The sequence below is a fragment of the Pseudonaja textilis genome, chromosome 3 (genome assembly GCF_049901715.1).
Source record: "Pseudonaja textilis isolate UNSWEBS1 chromosome 3, rPseTex1.2, whole genome shotgun sequence".
Classification (NCBI taxonomy): domain Eukaryota; kingdom Metazoa; phylum Chordata; class Lepidosauria; order Squamata; family Elapidae; genus Pseudonaja; species Pseudonaja textilis.
The window spans coordinates 91,370,096-91,388,644 of record NC_141992.1 but is presented as its reverse complement, the minus strand read 5'-3'; the positions used below and the strand labels follow the sequence as shown (position 1 = coordinate 91,388,644).

The following is an 18,549-nucleotide window of genomic DNA, read 5'->3' as shown; positions in this document are numbered from 1 at the left end:
TAAAATCTAATAAATGTTTACATGGACCAATAGTGTTCAAGCATGTAAGGCTGGAAGTAATGTGTGCTGTCTATGTGGAAAATTCCCTAAATTTAAATTTTCTGGTCCACTGACTATAGATTAAGGCAGACCTAGGAGATCACTGCAAAGGAGACAGAGATAGACACAGATAGATGACAGAAATACATAAGAAACCAGTTACTAGATTGGACAAGTGAGATTTGCAGTACTGCAGCGTGGAATGTCAACCTACCAGCTCTCCACTCTTTTGACATTTCTATTAGGCCTCAGTATATTTTCAGGCATGATAGATACAAGTTGAACTAGTCACAAGGAAGCACAGTGCTAATTATTTTTTATCAACCAAATTTCAACCACACAAGTTAATTCTCCTTTCCTAGTATATCATCTGATTATGTTCTCTAGTTTTCCTTGCACTTGGAATTGCTTTGTGGAGGAATTGAGAAAATCTGATAAAATTCAAACAATTCTCTCCACTGTTGGAAGTCATACCTTGTGACATAAAGCAGATTCTTAGCTGCTCTAAAGCAAAACCAGTTTAACCAGAATCACTGTGGTCTTCTTTGCAACTCTAATTCAGCTTTCAACATAAGAAGGCCCTTCTCATAGCCTTCCCAGGTGATATTTACTCTACTCTGAATATTTGTTAAGAAAACTCACTGGTTAAAAATACACTTGTTCCCATTGAGCTGACTTGTTTCCTCTATTGACAAAAGGTGCAAATTAGAAGAGAATGTCCTGTCCTTTAACAAAACCAAATGTTTTCATGGACCTTGTTTCAATTCCCCTTTCGGAGGCAGAAGAGAAGGAACAAAGCCAGCCATTACATAACAATCTGGAACAGTACCCAGCATCCTTAGGAAACAGGCTGTTCTCTTATGCACCCTTAATTTTATTTAAAAAAAAATTGTCTGCAAAAAATTAAAATAAAGCAGGCCAAATGTCACAAGGCAATAGAATCAAGGGACAATGAGGAAACAAACCAATCTACCAACTGTCCCATGAATGCCCGTTTTTTACCCCTTCTCTAGAACAAACAAGTATGCAACATTAACTTGTTTATAAAGACACAGAAACACACTATGTAGTTTTTTGAGGTATCATTGTTATTTTTAGAGCTCTAATAAACCTACAGAGGTAATGGTATAAAAGACAATGAGAGAAATCAAAATATAAAATAGGAGTCAAAAAGTTATATATACTCTACAAATAAATAACTTTGATATCAACCAGCAATTAAGTTCTCGCTTTTATATACATTATATACATTTGTTCTCTAAATGAGAATCAAGAATACACACACACAAACACATATTTAATTGTTTTGGCTCACAGCTGAACTAAATTACAATTACAACATATTCTTACTAGAAATCAAAAGAGCCATCCAACTATATGTACCAATAAGTACTCCCAAAACCCAGATTACCCATAACAATAAGGAAGCTTCAATCCAAAAAGAAATCACTTTGGCAGAAAAACAAATCTGGTCACGTTGCCAACTTCAAAAGCCGATACAAAAATTTATGCCACCAGATAAAGACTGAATGCACCAATTATCACATTAAACAAGAGGAAAACCTTCTACACACCAATTCCACCTGCGCTTTCTACAATTTTGTAAATAACAAAATCCCACTCCTGAAAGGACCTAATGTCAAAGACTGCAACAATGACACCATCGAAGCACATCTCTTTAACACATTCTTTGGCTCAGTATTTGTAAACAGCAATGGATCAAGCCCAGTACTTCCTAGTCGAACCACAGACAACTACAATAATCTAATACATATGGAGAAGGGAGGAACTTGCGCCGTGACGATACGGTCTGCAATCGAGTTCCTCGATTGCAGCCGATATCTCCGTTACCGGCCGGTCCAAACGGACCTATGCTGTCCCGTGGGGACAGCTATCATGAAGAGCGTACCCTGAGGACTCCGGGGATATCGCAAAATCCCTGGAAGACCTGGGTGAAGCTCTTTTTGCTGGTGGCGGAGAGGCAGCCCCCATGTTGCTGAAGTTGGGGCGGCTCCAGAAAGAACGGGTCTGAGAGAGAGTTTGTCGGTTGGGTGAGAAACTTTTTTTTATTTAATTTTTTGAGTTTGGAAAGTTCGCTCTGTTTAATAGAAGAAATCTGTGTGATTTTTTTTTCTTTTGACAAAACTGAGTAAGCGGCGTTTTTTTTTAAGGGAAACGTCAAATAGATAATTTATTTGCTTTTTTTTTCTTTGCTTCCGGACTTCATTGTTATTTACGGGATAACTGGACTGCTCCTTTTTATATTTATATGTTGTATTCTTCCTTTGGATTTTTCATTTTTAGGCTAGAGGCTCCCTTTGTTTATTTTTTTTTTTTTTTTTGCTTTTATATGTTTGTGTATTCCTTGCCGGCTTTTCTTCTTTTTATGCTGTTCAGAGAGGAGGGGGAAAGTGAGAACTAAGAAACTTTGTAACACTGCCAACTAGAGGCTTGAAACATTTTACTTGAACTGTGAAAAGACGAAATACTTCTCCCCAAGGACATCTTCTGATAAGATAGAGGAAAGCGCTTTGTAGAATATTATTACAGGTGTCTTTCTGGATATTTATGGCTTAGCTTTGAAGCTTGTGGGAAAGAGAAGGGAGTTATAATTAGAGCCTTGGACAATTAAATAGAGTGCAGTGTATTGTTGTTTACTTTTTTTCTTTAATTCTTTTTTTTAGTTCCGCCACTCCCTCCACCAGCATTAAGGTCTTTATTTTTATTTTTAAGTTTGATTTATTTTCAAAGGGAAGCCTCTGAATTTTTTCTATTTTTACTTTATTTTGACTTATTTTACTTTATTTTTCCTCCTTTCTATTTGGATTCTGCTTTTTCTTTTTTAATGCATATCAATGGACTATTTCCTTTTTCTTTTTTCAATTGAGGTTTTTTTCTTTCTTTTTTGGCTGGATTAAGGTGTGGAATTTGAAGAAATTTATTCCTCTTGTTTTTTGTTTTGTTTTTCCCCTCTTTTTCTCTTTTCCTTCTTTTTGGCTTTGACTTTGTTTATTACTTTACTGGGTTTTTATTTTTATTTTTATGCTCTTTTGTGGACTATTTTTTTTTTTAATTGGATTAAGGTCAGGAAGAATTTGAAGAATTTTTTCTTTTTGCTCTTTTCCTTTTTCTTTTTCATGTTTTTCTTCTTTTTTTCTCATTATTGATTCTTTTTATTATTGGTCTTTTTATTTTGGATTATAATTGGCTACTCTTTTTGGATTAAAATTTGAAAGAATTTGAAGAGCTGGAACCATTTAAAATGAGTAAGAAACTTATATCTTCGGGTGCTTCTATGTCTACCTCTGCCTCCCCACCATCTGGACAGCGTTCAATTCAGACAATGTTAAAGCAAGATAAAGAAAAAGAACAAGAAAGAGCATCTTTTCAGATGATTATGCAAGGAATTCAAGATCTTAAGGTAAAAATAGATACCATTGAACAAAGAACAGGGAGGACGGAGGAAAAAGTGGAAAGTATTCAACAGATGATGACAAAATATGAGGAGAGACTTTAAAAAGTCGAAGAAGGGGGCAAACGAAGAGAGGAGAAGATTGGAAATATTGATAATAGACTAACAGTGATTGAACAAGAAAAAAGTGGGATGTTGAAGTGGGAGTTGGATAGATCAGAATTCTATCTTAGATTTCAAAATATAGAAGAAGAAAAAGGACAAGATTTAGCTGCGATAATGGTAGGAATCTTGGCGGATGCGTTGGAGATAACAGAAGAGAAGATGATGGATGGAATAGATGAGATATATCGAGTTTTTACAAGATATGCGATGAGAAATAATCTGCCCAGAGAAGTCCATATTAGATTTACTAAAAATCCATGAAGACACAAATTTTACAAGTGGCAAGAGAGAAGATATTGAAATACAAAGGTAAAGAAATCTTGGTTTTAAAACAAATACCTAGAAGAGTGAGAGAGATGAGAAGAGAATATTGATTCCTGACCAAAATGTTATTGAAAAAGGAGGTGTCTTACAGATGGCTGATCCCAGAAGGATTAATGTTTACGTGGCAGGAACAGAGGCATAGAATTGATTCAATCGAGAAAGCAGAACTGTTCTACGCAGAAGTCTTTGGAGAGAGAGAAGGAGAGGCAGAAAAGGAGGTCCCATTAACTGAATCCCAAGAGGAACAAGTGGAGATTGGAAAAGAAGAAGGTGCAGTAGGCGGACAAGTGGATATTAAAGATCAGCGTGAATCAAGACCCACGAGAGTGGTTAAATCTAAATATAAAATATAATCATGGAAGAGAAAAAACTGATTACAATGAATATAAATGGACTGAATTCAGCTGCTAAGAGAAGGAAGATTTTCCATAAATTAAAGAAACTAAAGTTTGATATAATTTGTCTACAAGAAGTACATATTAAAAAGCAACATGAACAATTGTTATTACAACCAAAACTAGGGAAATTGTTTACCTCTTTGACTCAATGTAAGAAAAGAGGGGTGGTCTTATATATTAAAGAGGTTATTCCAGCTAAAATGATTTATACAGATGACGATGGGAGAATATTAATGGTGGAAATAATGGACAATAATAGAAAGATACTTTTGATTGCAATTTATGCCTCGAATGACAAACAGGAAGAATTCTATAAAAAATTACATACCAAGATGGCTGGACTGGACTATGCTAATATAATTATGATGGGAGACTTTAATGGAATTGTGGATAATAAACTTGATTATATTGCAACAGCAGCAAAGTATAATAGAAAAACTCTTCCTAAATCCTTTTTTAAAATGACAGAGGAATTAACTCTAAAAGACATATGGAGAGAAAGAAATGCTAAACTTAAGCAATATACTTTCTATTCAAATAGACATTTATCATGGTCCAGACTTGATATGATTTGGATTTCAACAGACTTAATATCTAGCGTTCAAGAAGTAAATATTGAAACAAGTACTTGGGCGGATCATAATCCATTGACAATTAAATGGAAGGGACAAAAAAAAGATCGAGATGGACGTTAAACAATACTATTTTAAAGGAGAAAGAATTTACACAGTGGATGGAGAAAGAACTGGCCTTTTTTTTTAAAGAAAATAGAAAAGAAGACACTTCAATACAGAATGTTTGGGATACAATGAAGGCTTATGCCAGAGGCTTGATAATAGACTATACAAGAAAAAAGAATATTAGGAAAAGGCAAGCTTTTAAAGCCTTGGAGGATGAATATAAAGGACTCGAAAAAGAACTGCAGAAAATGCCACAGAAAAAAGATGTTAAATTGAAATTGGATATAATTAAACATAAAATGGACTTAATAGACAAAGAAGAACTGGCACAGAAAATTAGGAGTGCTAAACAGAATTATTTTGAAGATGCAAATAAGCCAGGTAGATGGTTAGCATACAAGCTGAGAAAGGAGAAAGAGTCAAGGAAAATATTGCAGTTAATAGATGACCAAGGTAAAACTTGCCATGGCAGCAAAGAGAAAAAAGAAATTATTTATGATTTCTACAAGCATCTGTATAAGAAAGAAGATATTGATGAGGAGAAAGTTAAACAATACTTGCAGAATGCAAATTTACCTAAGATACCTAAGGAGATTGAAGAAATGTTAGGAAGCAATATAACAATGATGGAGTTAAGCCAAGCACTTAAGAAACAAAATAATGGAAAGGCACCAGGTCCAGATGGGTTTCCTGTAGAATTTTATAAAATTTTTCAAGAATCATTGTGTATTCCACTGCTAGAAGTTATGAATGAAGTTATGCTAAAAAAGATAATACCTAAAACATGGTCAGAGGCTTATATTACACTTATTCCAAAAGAGGAGGCGGATTTACTTCAAATCAAGAATTATAGACCGATTTCCTTATTAAATGCAGACTATAAAATTTTCGCTTCAATTTTAGCAGAAAGACTTAAAAAATATCTGAATAACTTTATCCATTCAGATCAAAATGGATTTTTGCCAAAACGACAGATTAGAGACAATATGAGAGTAATTCTGGACACCTTGGAATATTATGAGGCCCATCCTGAAAAGCAAATGGCTTTGATATTTTTAGATGCTCAAAAGGCATTTGATAACGTAAATTGGAGATTTATGTTACTTTTAATGGAACAGATGGGCTTTGCTAGAAGATTTATTCAAGCAATAGAAGCAATTTACAATGAACAAACAGCTAAGGTAATGATGGAGGGAGAACTCACAGATCCTATTAATATAAGAAAAGGCACAAGACAAGGTTGCCCTCTTTCTCCCTTGTTATTTGTATTGACTTTGGAAGTGTTGAATAGAAATATCAGAGAAGATAAAACTATAAAAGGAATGAAAATTAAAAAGGAAGAATTTAAATTACAAGCTTTTGCAGATGACTTAGTTTTTATACTGGAAGATCCTATAGAAACAGCCTTGAAGCTGTTGGAAAAGATAGAGGCATATGGGGAGGTGGCCGGTCTGAAAATACACAAAGATAAAACAAAGATTTTGTCAAAGAATATGTTGCTGAGACAAAGAGAAGAACTGGCAGAATTGTTAAAAATTCAAATTACAAATAAGGTTAAGTATTTGGGGATATACTTGACGTCGAGATGTAGTACATTAAAGGAGAACAATTATATTAAACTTAAACAACAGATAGCTCAAGACTTGAAAAAATGGGAAAACCTACAATTGTCATTAATAGGAAGGATTTCAACAATTAAGATGAACATTCTACCCAGAATTTTATTTTTGTTTCAAACAATACCAATTAGGCTCGGAAAAGAATATTTTGAGGATCTAAATAAAATTGTTTTGAAGTATATATGGCAAGGCAAGAAAGCAAGGATAAAGTTAAAGCTTTTACAGGATGCTAGATTTAGAGGAGGGTTTGGCCTGCCTAATTGGGAGTTGTACTACCAAGCTGCAAACTTGATGTGGGTTAAAGAATGGATAACATTAAGGAAAACTAGATTGTTGACATTAGAAGGTCATGATTTGTTGTTGGGTTGGCATGCATTTTTATGGTATAAGGGAACCAAAACACAGGGGTATTTTAGAAGACATTATATACGGGAGTCTCTGCGGTTAAATTGGGAGAAGACAAAAAAACAATGTTATTTGAAAATTCCAGTTTGGTTATCGACGATAGAAGCGTTTTCTTACCCTATAATTTATAAAAAGGAACAAACAGTTAGCTATGGAGAATTACTAGATGAAAAGGGTGAACTTAAATCGATACAAAAATTAGAGGAACAAGGTATACAGATGAATTGGTTTTCATATTTGCAAATACATGTAAAGTATCATGAGGATTCCAAAACAGAGGGATTTTATGATAAACCAACTGATTTAGATAAGATTTTGATGGGTACTGATGAAAAGGTGATTAAAAAATTATATGGTTACTTATTGGAAATTAAGCTGGAGGAAGAACAAGTTAAGGAAACTATGATTGCTTGGGGAGGAATTTTGGATATGGGATTGATTTAGAGAAATGGCAGAATTTATGGTTGCAAAATTATAAAATGACAATGTCTACAGCCTATAAAGAAAATTTGTATAAGATGTTTTACAGGTGGCATTTTCCTCCGACAAGGATAGCAAGAATGTTCAAGAACAAATCCGAAAAATGCTGGAAATGTCATCAGAAACCTGGTTCATACTACCATATGTGGTGGACTTGTGAGGATGCTAGAAAATATTGGACTAAAATCCACATGTGGCTGGAAAAAATGACAAAGAAGCACATAGACTTGAAACCGGAGTTTTTTTTATTGGGAATCTTACCAGATGCTTATAGTAAAGAGTTGAAATATTTGATTGTAAATGTATTGACTGCGGCTAGTATTGTATTTGCAAAGAATTGGAAAAATGAGAAAATTCCATTACAGGAAGAAGTTATAAAGAAAATATTGGAATGTGCTGAGATGAGTAGATTGACTTTTGAAATCAGAGAGCAAGAAGATAAACAATTTTATATAATTTGGGATCTTTTTTATCAATGGCTGAATGATGAAATACAAAAATAGAATATTTGAAATGCTAGATAATAAGGAATAATATTGAATTTATTTTTCTTTTCTTATGCTTGGTATTGGATATTATACTTATATAATGGTTTCCTTTTTCCTTTTTCCTTTTTATTTTAGGATAGAACTGGCACGACTATATGATTTGTTTTAGAATAAACCATTCAAAATATAGTTATCGCACAAAGGCATGATCGAATAAAAGTGTAGTCAAACTTTTTCTTTTTTTTTTAATAATGATATGATGATTTATAAGTTTGTATTGACAATAAGAGTTATTATATAAGGTAATTGTAATTGTGACTATGAAGTGAACGCACAAAACTGATGAACCAACCGACTCACTGTTTGTATATAAATATGGGGGAGCTGATGTTTTTATGTTTTGTCTGTTTGTTTGTATGTTAAAAAACAATAAAAACTTTTATAAAAAAATAATAATAATAATCTAATACATATCGATTTTACAGAAGACATTGTTGAAAAAGCACTGCGCAGTCTAAAACCATTGGAATGGAATATGTGCCTACTTCTTTAAAAAGCTATATACTGCAATAGCCGAACCTCTAAGCATAATCTTTGAAAAATCTTTCAGGACCAGCTCCTTGCCAAACCTATGGTCACAAGCCACAGTCATCTTCAAAAAGGGAGACCCCAGCTGAGTTGAAAATTACAGACCAATCTCTTTATGCTGCATCACCTGTAAAGTCATGGAATCAATTATTAACCAATCCACCATCCTCCACTTAGAAACAAACAACCTACTCTCTAATAAACAATTTGGTTTCAGAAAAAAACTATCCGGTAATCTGCAACTCTTACTCTACAAACACATATGGACTACACAACTCAATCAGGGCAAAGCAATAGATGCAATCTACGTAGACTTCTGTAAAGCCTTTGATTCAGTGGTCCATGAAAAACTACTCCTAAAACTAAAATCTTATTATATCTCTGGACAACTTCATAACTGGATAGAAGCATTCCTGTCAAATAGATAACAAATGGTCAAAATTGGGAGCGTCCTATCAAATTCTGTACCTGTCATCAGTGGTGTCCCCCAGGCAGTGTTTTAGGACCAAGTCTCTTCATACTCTACATAAATGACCTCTGTGATCATATTAAGAGCAACTGCGTTCTCTTCGCTGATGATGTAAAGCTATTCAACACCACAGACAATACTACTACTCGCCAAAAAGACCATGGCTATGTGTCAGAATGGTCAATCAAATGCCAACTTCAAATCTCAACAAATAAATGCTGTCTTACATATTGGCAAAAAAAAAATCAGAAAATAAAATACAAGCTAAATACTCAAGACCTTGCTGAGGATCCAAACTCTGTCAAGGACCTTGGAGTACTCATCTCTAATGATCTAAGTGCTAGAGCCCACTGTAACTACATAGGCAAAAAGGCATTAAGAGTTGTTAATCTAATCCTACGTAGCTTCTTCTCTGGTAATATCACACTACTAACTAGAGCATACAAAACATTTGCTAGACCTATACTTGAATACAGCTCATCCGACTGGAACCCATATCATGTATCTGATATTAACACAATTGAAAAAGTCCAGAAATATTTCACAAGAAGAGTTCTCCACTCCTCTACTCATTGCAGAATACCTTATGACACCAGACTTGAAACTCTAGACCTAGAAAATCTAGAACTATGCCACTTCCAGTCCAATCTAAGAATAGCATATAAAATCATACATTGCAATGTCCTACCTGCAAATGAATGCTTCAACTTCAATCATAACAATACAACAGCACACAATAGATACAAACTCAAGATTAACCTCACCAAACTTGATTGCAGGAAATACAACTTCAGCAATAGAGTGGTCAATGTTTGGAATATTCTACCTGACTGTGGTTTCTTCCCCAAACCCCAAAAACTTTAACCTTAGACTGTCTACTATTGACCTCACCCCCTTCCTAAGAGGCCTGTAGGTGGCATGCATAAGCGCACCAATTGTGCCTCCCGTCCCTGTCCTATTGTTTCTTTTTATTTTTCTTATAAGTATCTATCTCATGTATTCAAACCTATGTTTATTCTTATACCTGTATCTTGTAAGCGATTGACAAATCAAACAAATTAATTAATTAATTAATTAGAAGTACAATTTACTGAGTATATTTGGATAGAAAAGACTTAGCATAATTTAATAGCTCCCAAAGCTCGCCTGGACTGCAGTTCAAAATTCTCTTTAACCCAAATTGACTTTATTTACTGTGAGATTTTATTGCCCAAAACAAAATTTCCTGAGATAAAGAATATCCATCTACCAAAAGAAGACTGATAAGAGTTTTTTTCAAAAACTACCTCAGTGACCAAGTTATTCACTACAAACATCTCAGCCTTGATCAACAATGTGTGACTGCAACAGCAGGCATTTAATTAGCATGGGTGGATGACAAAACAAATTGTTGAAGAGAATTTGTGAGAAGTGTTTCTACAGAAGAATCTTAGGCATGGGAGAAACAGTGCTGAATATCCACTGATGATATATTGTATTTTACTTCTTTCATTTTCACTTACAGCTAAATTTTTCAATTGTATTAAAAAGCTATAAAAGAGGGAAAAAAATTTCTCTTTGAATCACAGTAGCACAGAAGAAAAAGCTGAGATGATAGCTATTTTCAAATATCTGAAGGGCTGTCATATAGAAAGTGGGGGGGGTTGGATTTATTCTCACTAGTCTCACTACTAGGTTAAGACTAGAACTAATGGGATTAAACGTCAAGGATGTAGATTCAGATTTGATATTAGGAAGAAATTCCTGACAATAAGATGTGTCAGAGGGATACAATCACTATCAAGAGCAGTACTAATACCACTCTATAAAGCCTTAGTAAGACTACACCTAGAGTACTGCATCCAGTTTTGTTCACCACATTATAAAAAAGATGTTGAGACTTTTTTTAAAGTACAGAGAAGAGCAATCAGGATGATTAGGGGACTGGAGGCTAAAACACATAATGAAAGGTTGCAGGAACTAGGCTTGGCTAGTCTAGTAAAGAGAAGGACCAGGGGAGACATGATAGTGGTCTTCCAATATTTGAGGGGCTGCCACAGGGAGGAAGGGGTCAAGCTATTTTCTAAAGCTCCTGTAGGCCAGACAAGGAATAATGGATGGAAACTGAACAAGGAGAGATTTAACCTGGAAATAAAGAGAAACTTTCTGACAGTGAGAACAATCAACCAATGGAACAGCTTGTCCTCAGAAGTTGTGGGAGTGCCATCACTTGAGACTTTCAAGAAGAGATTGGACTGCCACTTGTCAGAAATCGTGTAGGGTCTCCCGCTTGGGTGGGGGGGTTGGACTAGATGACCTACAAGGTCCCTTCCAACTCTGATTATCTCTTAAATCTGTTAAACCAATGAAATAGATTATTGCATGGAGTGATTTCTTCCCTACATTGGAGGTTTTTCTATCAGGGATGCTTCAATGAATCCTAAAATGTGCAAGGGGTTCAATTCTTAGGTGTCTTCCAACTTTAAAATAATAATAATAATAATAAACTACTGAAATGAGATTACTCAGTTTCATGGTAAAGTTCTGAGAGTACTGCTGCTAGAAACGAATTGGGATAAAAAGCCTCCATGTTTCTCATTATTACAAACCAATATAATTCACTGTTCTGATTGTGAACGCCCACATCTACCTAGCTATCTTAAAGCCATCTAAACTATTTGTCCTCATTGCAGCCTGAGAATGGGAATTGTGAAAACTGTTACCCAAACACATTTAGATGATTCCAGACTGGGGACAAAAGGCTACACAATGTGGAAAAAAAAAAACTAGAACATCTCCTGGTTAGAAAGAAAGAAAATACCAAACCAAACTTCACTATGAGTGTGTCAGATTGCCTCAGCTGCACAGTTAAGATGAAGTGGGACATTTGAAGTCAGGGAGAGGAAGTGCTGAGCACCTATCAATTACTCACTGACCACTCTCAAATTCTTCAAATATTTTCCAGCTTACAACTCCTGACTCTGTGTCCTTCATATCAATCCTTCCCCATGGGGGGAAAAAACTGGTTCTGTACCAATAAAATCTATGAAAAAAAGAATGAGGCTTAGACTTCATTGCCACAAGAAAAGCATCAGTTACAGTATCAACTTCCACATTAAACCCCACCCTTTCTATTCCTAGCTTTCTCTTCCCAAGTTATTTCATAATATTATCATGAACAGAGACAGAGGCCAACAAGAGAGAGTTAAGAAAACAGTAACAGCTATTCTTTAAGGGCTGGAATCAGATCATTTTGAGGTTTTACTTAATCAACAGAAGAACTGCATAATCTCCAGCCAGGATCTCAATGGCAGTATCCATCAGTAATTTGGCTACTTTTTATGTCGATGATACTTCCACTAGTGGAAACAATTAATCTTTACAGCAAATCCACAACCACCTAGAACAGGGGTGTCACATTGGATTTCTCCAAGGGCCGGATCAGCATTGCCGTTCTCCTCTGTGGGCAAAGGGAGGGGGGAGGGGGCAGAGGGGCAGCAGCAGCAGGGGGATGGGATGGCTGCCTCCTGCAGCACCCTACTGTCAGGTGGCCTGTTTTGTGGCCCGTTTGGAGCCCATTTTGGATCCGTTTTTGTCCTGTTTCCGACCCATTTTTCAGCCTGTTTCTGCAGGCAGAGTGCTGCAGGAGGGTGCAAACGAGGTGCAGGGAGGGATTCACAGCCCATTTTAGCCACTAGAGGCAGGCCAGTCCCTTGATATTTCCAGCCTGGTCCCACAGGCCTGACCTAGAGCATGGTTGCAGATTTGCTTTTGGCTTGCCTAGGCCACATTGAATGAAGAGGCTGCATATAAATGAAATGAATGAATGCATGCATGCATGCATACATACATACATACATACATACATATGTTTTCTTAAGTTTTCGCGGGTATTTATATGTATGGTATTCAGCTTTGTTCAGGAATTTTCCCACATCATTATAGTTGTACTTCTAAAGTTGTAGTGACATTTCGGCAGAACCAAAACCCAGAATGTCACATCACAGCCACCCGCTCAGGATATCACATCATGGAACTCAGGAGGTTGCACCACAAAACCTCAGGAGGTTGCAACACAGCCAACGACCCAGGAGATTACAGCACAAGACCCAGAATGTCAAAACAATAGAACTCAGAAGGTCATCACACAACCCATTATCCAGGTCATTACAACACAGGAGGCTGATAGACACACAGCCAATACCTCAGCCACACAGGTTCTTATGAAAAAGCCAACCAATCTGCCAACCATGTGTGCGTGTGTGTGTGTGTGTGTTCTTAAGTTTTCCCAAGAGAAAAATCTTCCAGATGCCCCAAACTATACGGCCTCCCAAAAATACACAAAGAAGGCATACCTCTCAGACCCACATAGACTCACAGACCCTCCACAGGAGCACCACTACAAAACCTAGCTAAACACTTAGCAAAGCAGCTAGAGTCCCATGCTGAAGCAGCAGCTTCACATGTACAAAACTCATACCACTTCTTGGAAATGATCAAAGATCTACACGTGGAACAAGAAGATCTGCTTGTAAGTTTCGATGTGGTTTCACTATTCACTCAAGTCCCGATAAAAGAAACTCTTGAAATCATCAAAAATAAGTACCAACCAGCTAAACACCTCATGGAACTAACAGAACACTGCTTAACTAACACATATTTCATATACAAAGGACAAAGATACAAGCAAATTGAAGGAGCCCCTATGGGATCACCACTGTCACCCTTCATTGCAAACCTGTTCATGGAAGAATTCGAATCCAGAGCCCTAGCTAATGCCACCCATAAACTCAAACTATGGTTAAGATACATCGATGACACATTTGTGATTTGGCCCCATGGAAAAAAAAACCTAAACAATTTCCTAACACACCTAAACAGCACACACCCCAAAATCAAGTTTACCACAGAAATGGAAACAAACAACCATTCCAAGATATACTAATCTACAAAAAAACAGATAGCACACTAGGACACACCATATACCAGAAGAAAACACATACCAACTGCTACCTCAACGCCCAATCCCACCACCACCCAGCACAGATAAACTCCATGGCCAAAACACTAATCGCCAGAACCAAATGTCTGGCAGACAAGACACACAAAGAGACTGAACTATGCACCCTGACTAAAGTACTGACAGCTAACGGCTTCCACAAAAGCAAAATCACCGGCTTGATCCACAAAAACACAATGAGACATAATGGAGACCTAGAAGATGAACAGACCTATGGAACAGCTGTCCTGCCCTACATAAGAGGTACTACAGACAAAATCAGTAAATTACTACACAGGCATCACATCAAGACTGCCTTCAAAACAGACAGAAAAATAGCAGCCATCCTAAGAAACCCCAAAAATAAAATTGACCTGGAAAACCAAGGCATATATGAAGTCCCCTGAGCATCATGCCCTGCCACATACATTGGACAGACCAATAGAAGAATAAGTACCTGCCTAGATGAACACAAAAATGCAGACAAAAAGCTGGAACACACTTCTTCACTAATCCAACACATGAAAGCCACAGGTCATAGCATCGACTTCAATGGCACCAAAACCCTAGCCACTATAGAAAACCCCAGCCACAGAATTATCAGAGAAGCCATAGAGATTGAAAAAAGACCTGAAAGCATGAATAGAAGACTGTCTATTATTTGGAAGCCTGCACTCACAAACAAAAAAATCTCCACACCACAAGCCAGGCAAACACCTGGGCAGAAACAGATCCCCCCTGATACCTCCAGCTCAAACACACCCCAACCAGGCACCCAGATGAAACCTAGCTTCCTAATAAATGATAGTCATCCATTTACTCAGAGCCAAGCTGCACTAAAAGCCTCAAATACAGGAACACAATGTTGCCAGCCAATCAAGACAAAAAAAGCCACAAAACAGACAGAAGATATTAGAAACACCAATCAAGCAGAACACAGCAAACTCCAAGACCAATAAACACAGACCATGACTCCCAACCAATCAGGATGAAGAAAAAACCATTCTGGCATAGCAGTAGGCTAGCCCCAAATTTAAAACTGAAACGGCTGTGAAAGTCTGACTCACAGACGAACACAATACAGAAGCCTGATGATGGCAGATGAGATTCTGCCGAAACGTTGCTACAACTTTAAAAGCACAACTATAATGACGTGGGAAAATACCTGAACAAAGCTGAATACCATAATATATATATATATATATATATATATATATATATATATATATATATATATATATATATATATATTATATATATTTTGCCATACACACACACACACACAACACACATATATATATATGTCAGTATATATATACCATACATACATACATACATACATACATACATACATAGATTTTCACGGGCACAGGTATGCAGCTCTTGGCAAGTTTGGATCTTTTCCCATGTAAGATTGAGAGTATCTTGGCAATGTTTTGACGAGGTCCCACTCACCATCTTCAGGCTGATGCTTTCGGCTTTGTGCTTGTGCGAGCAAACCGTGATCGGAGCTGCCGTCTCTCTATAAATACTGGTGGGGAGGTTAGCTGTGTTGTCATTTCTTGATTGGTTGATGGAGTTGATGTTTGCAGATTGGCTGGCTTTTTCGTAAGAACATGTGTGGCTGAGGTATTGGCTGTCATCACACAGCCCATTATCCAAGTCGTTACAACACAGGAGACTGATAGACACACAGTCATAAATCTATTTTTTTAGTTGACTGCAAAAAAAAAGAGTCAAGGCTAGTTTTGTGGCAGTTATATGTTAGTCTGTATCCTAGATGATGGGGCCTGAAAAAACAAGAAGAAATGGGTTAAAGCCACATAGGATGCTGAGGTTTACTTCTATCATCTGAACTGAGTTAACAAAAGCATTATCAAGGTAATTTATCACTGAGACTCAGCGCTTCTACTGATCATTCATTTATCTGCTATGAACACGTTCCAAGTGATGGAAACATGCTTGGAGGAAGTTCTAGTAGTGCTACTGAATTGATGTTGCCATTAGCTCATACAGAAAGTATAAATTCAAGGGACATCTTCTCCCTAGAGAACCGGGATTAGCCTTAATCTGAAATCCTGGAGATCTTTTCCCAGTTTGTACAAATCAGTCTTCCCCAACCCAGAGTTTTGAATTAAACCTATTCCAAAAACCCTCACCAGCATAAACAATTCAAACTGGGTTCTACAGTTGTACTCCAATGTATCTGGAGAGCTCCATGTTTGTGTAGCATACAACACTGATCTAGATAAAATTAATGTCTTAATATGCCTAAACAGTTCCTTATCTGCTTATCTGGGCCAGGCATGTGTTGAACTTTACATAAAGCCTTTATCTATTTTATACATATTACCTTATTGCAATCACTGATTCCAAGAAAAAATTCTGAGATAAGTCAGTTGATGTGCTTAACACAACAGTTAAATGCCCACCGTAAAAAAGAAATAAATTTATTTAAAGTGGTTCAATGGTTAAGGAATATATTATATGCGTATGATAGTGTTTCGATACATATGCATTTTTGCAAGTGCAACCAGCAGAGGGTGATCTGAGGTTTGCTTAGGGCATGCGTGATTTATTTTATATTTAAATGCTAATGTAGCTGTGTGCTGCCCTTTCTGTGAATGGAAAATATCAAAGCAGGCAAATAATTTAAATAAGGCACCAATAACAAACTTCTATTAATAGCCAATAGCTATCTCTACAAATTGACCAGACTGATCAAAATACTACAAGACTTTTAGATAGCAAACCACTCTGTGAAAAAAGTACATGCTCTTTCTTATGTAGTACCTTAAGAAACATGACCCCTTGGTTGCTATTTCTAAACATTTACTTGGTAATTACCATTGAACATGAGACTTTTAAACACACATTTCATTCTTCAAAAAGTGCTCCACAAATAATATAGGGTTAGAAATTTTAAACATGCTTGGCTATTAATAGAAGTTTGTTATCAGTGTCTATTTAAAGATTGAGATCAATAGGGTGGACTCCCAATAAATGCCTACAGGATGAAAGTCTCAAAGGGCAATTTTACACAGGTAATAAAACCTGCACAAAGTTCAACAAGATTTATCTTAGAGCACATCTAGAGAGCTAGTTTGCTCTGCTCTCCTTCAGTTTGTAAGGGAGCTCAAAAACACTCTGGCACTTCACAGTCCAGTTAGTTGCCCTTACGTTATATAGCAGGATAACTTGTGGTGCAATGATTGGTGGATTTTCTTGCTGATTGGATAAACATCCACCAAACCCTTGCTAAAACGTAGGCTAGATGGGGAAGGACATACTTTGCTTGTTAGACTTGTATTGGGAAAAAGCTTCCAACTGATTCTTTAAGACACAGGTGTCAAATTCGCCGTGTCATGTTGCTGTCACATGACTTTTCACATTTTCCTCATTTGCAGAGCTAGGGTGGGCGTGGCCTGCATGTAACGCATCTAGCCCCTGAGCTGCCAGTTGATACCCCTGCTTTGAGAGAAATGCTCATTTAGAGTCACTCTGTTCTACCACTTTATGTACAGAATGTCACTCTAATGGGCCTGTGGCTTTAGAGCAGTGTTTTTCAAACTTTGCAAATTTAAGATGTGTAGACTTCAATGCCCGGAATTCTACAGCCAGCACTATGAATTGAAGTCTATACATCTTAAAGATGCCAACTTTGAGAGAGAGAGAAAAACACCACTGCTTTAGAAGTTCTAAATCAGAATTTCTCCAGTCACTAAAGCAGCATCAAACTCTCTAGAGAATGTGATAGATCAGTTCCTCTTTGACAGGTAGGTAATTTAATTATGTCCTGGTCTTTCCAAGGGATAGTAGCGGTGTTTTTCCTGGTGGTAGATAAGTTCACTGGCCCAAACCTAAACATGCAAGAGAAGAGCCAATAGTCATAAAAGAGGGGAGTTATGTCCACAGCAGCTGAAAGTAACCAGTAGTAGCTGGGAAGATTCCAACCCTTGTGTTAGTCACCTCCAAGGCCACTCAAATCACCCACATAGCAAAATTTCTGTCAAGAGATAAGATACACTTCCACATTGGAAGAAAAATCTAAACCTAACCAGTATGGGCTGGAACTGAGAAGAAATCTGGATCATACACATGTCCTTAAAAAAAGGAAGTGAAGCAGCTTTAAGTCAAAGCACCGTTAAGTCGAAGTTGGTGGGATGTGAGAATATGACTGCAGATATCCACAGAATGTAATTCAGTTAAATTATATCATTTTTATACACCTGGAGATGAGATCTTAGGGTAAAAAGATTGTACTAAGTCGTGCTGTTTGTAAAGGCAAGTGCCTTGTTTTGTCAAACTGTTATCTTCCCCACCCACCCACTGCTTTAAAATAATATGTAACTGCAACAACCCATTCTAATAACATGAGGATGTTCATAATCCAAAACAAGCTGCAGTTATTTATTTAATACAACTAAGGATGTGCTACTGCAATATCATCCTAGTTTAAAAACACACATGGACAGCGGAGTATCTAGATCATGGTTTATAATCC

The 18,549-nt window shown here is 36.7% G+C and overlaps 1 protein-coding gene across 25 annotated transcripts in view; it reads right to left on the bottom strand.

Moving 5' to 3' along the window:
• Positions 1-15,760, bottom strand: part of LOC113438043 (uncharacterized) — a 109,183-nt gene extending 93,423 nt beyond the window's left edge. For 8 of the 25 annotated variants that reach the window (XR_015742973.1, XR_015742974.1, XR_015742972.1 and 5 more), the window contains exon 1: positions 15,501-15,688. The gene's annotated coding sequence lies outside the window, so the exon portion shown is untranslated. Of the gene's footprint in view, positions 1-11,982; positions 12,090-15,500 lie in introns of all 25 variants that reach the window. The other 17 variants (XR_015742982.1, XR_015742983.1, XR_015742975.1 and 14 more) reach the window with 15 other exon arrangements.
• Positions 15,761-18,549: the final 2,789 nt, after the last annotated feature.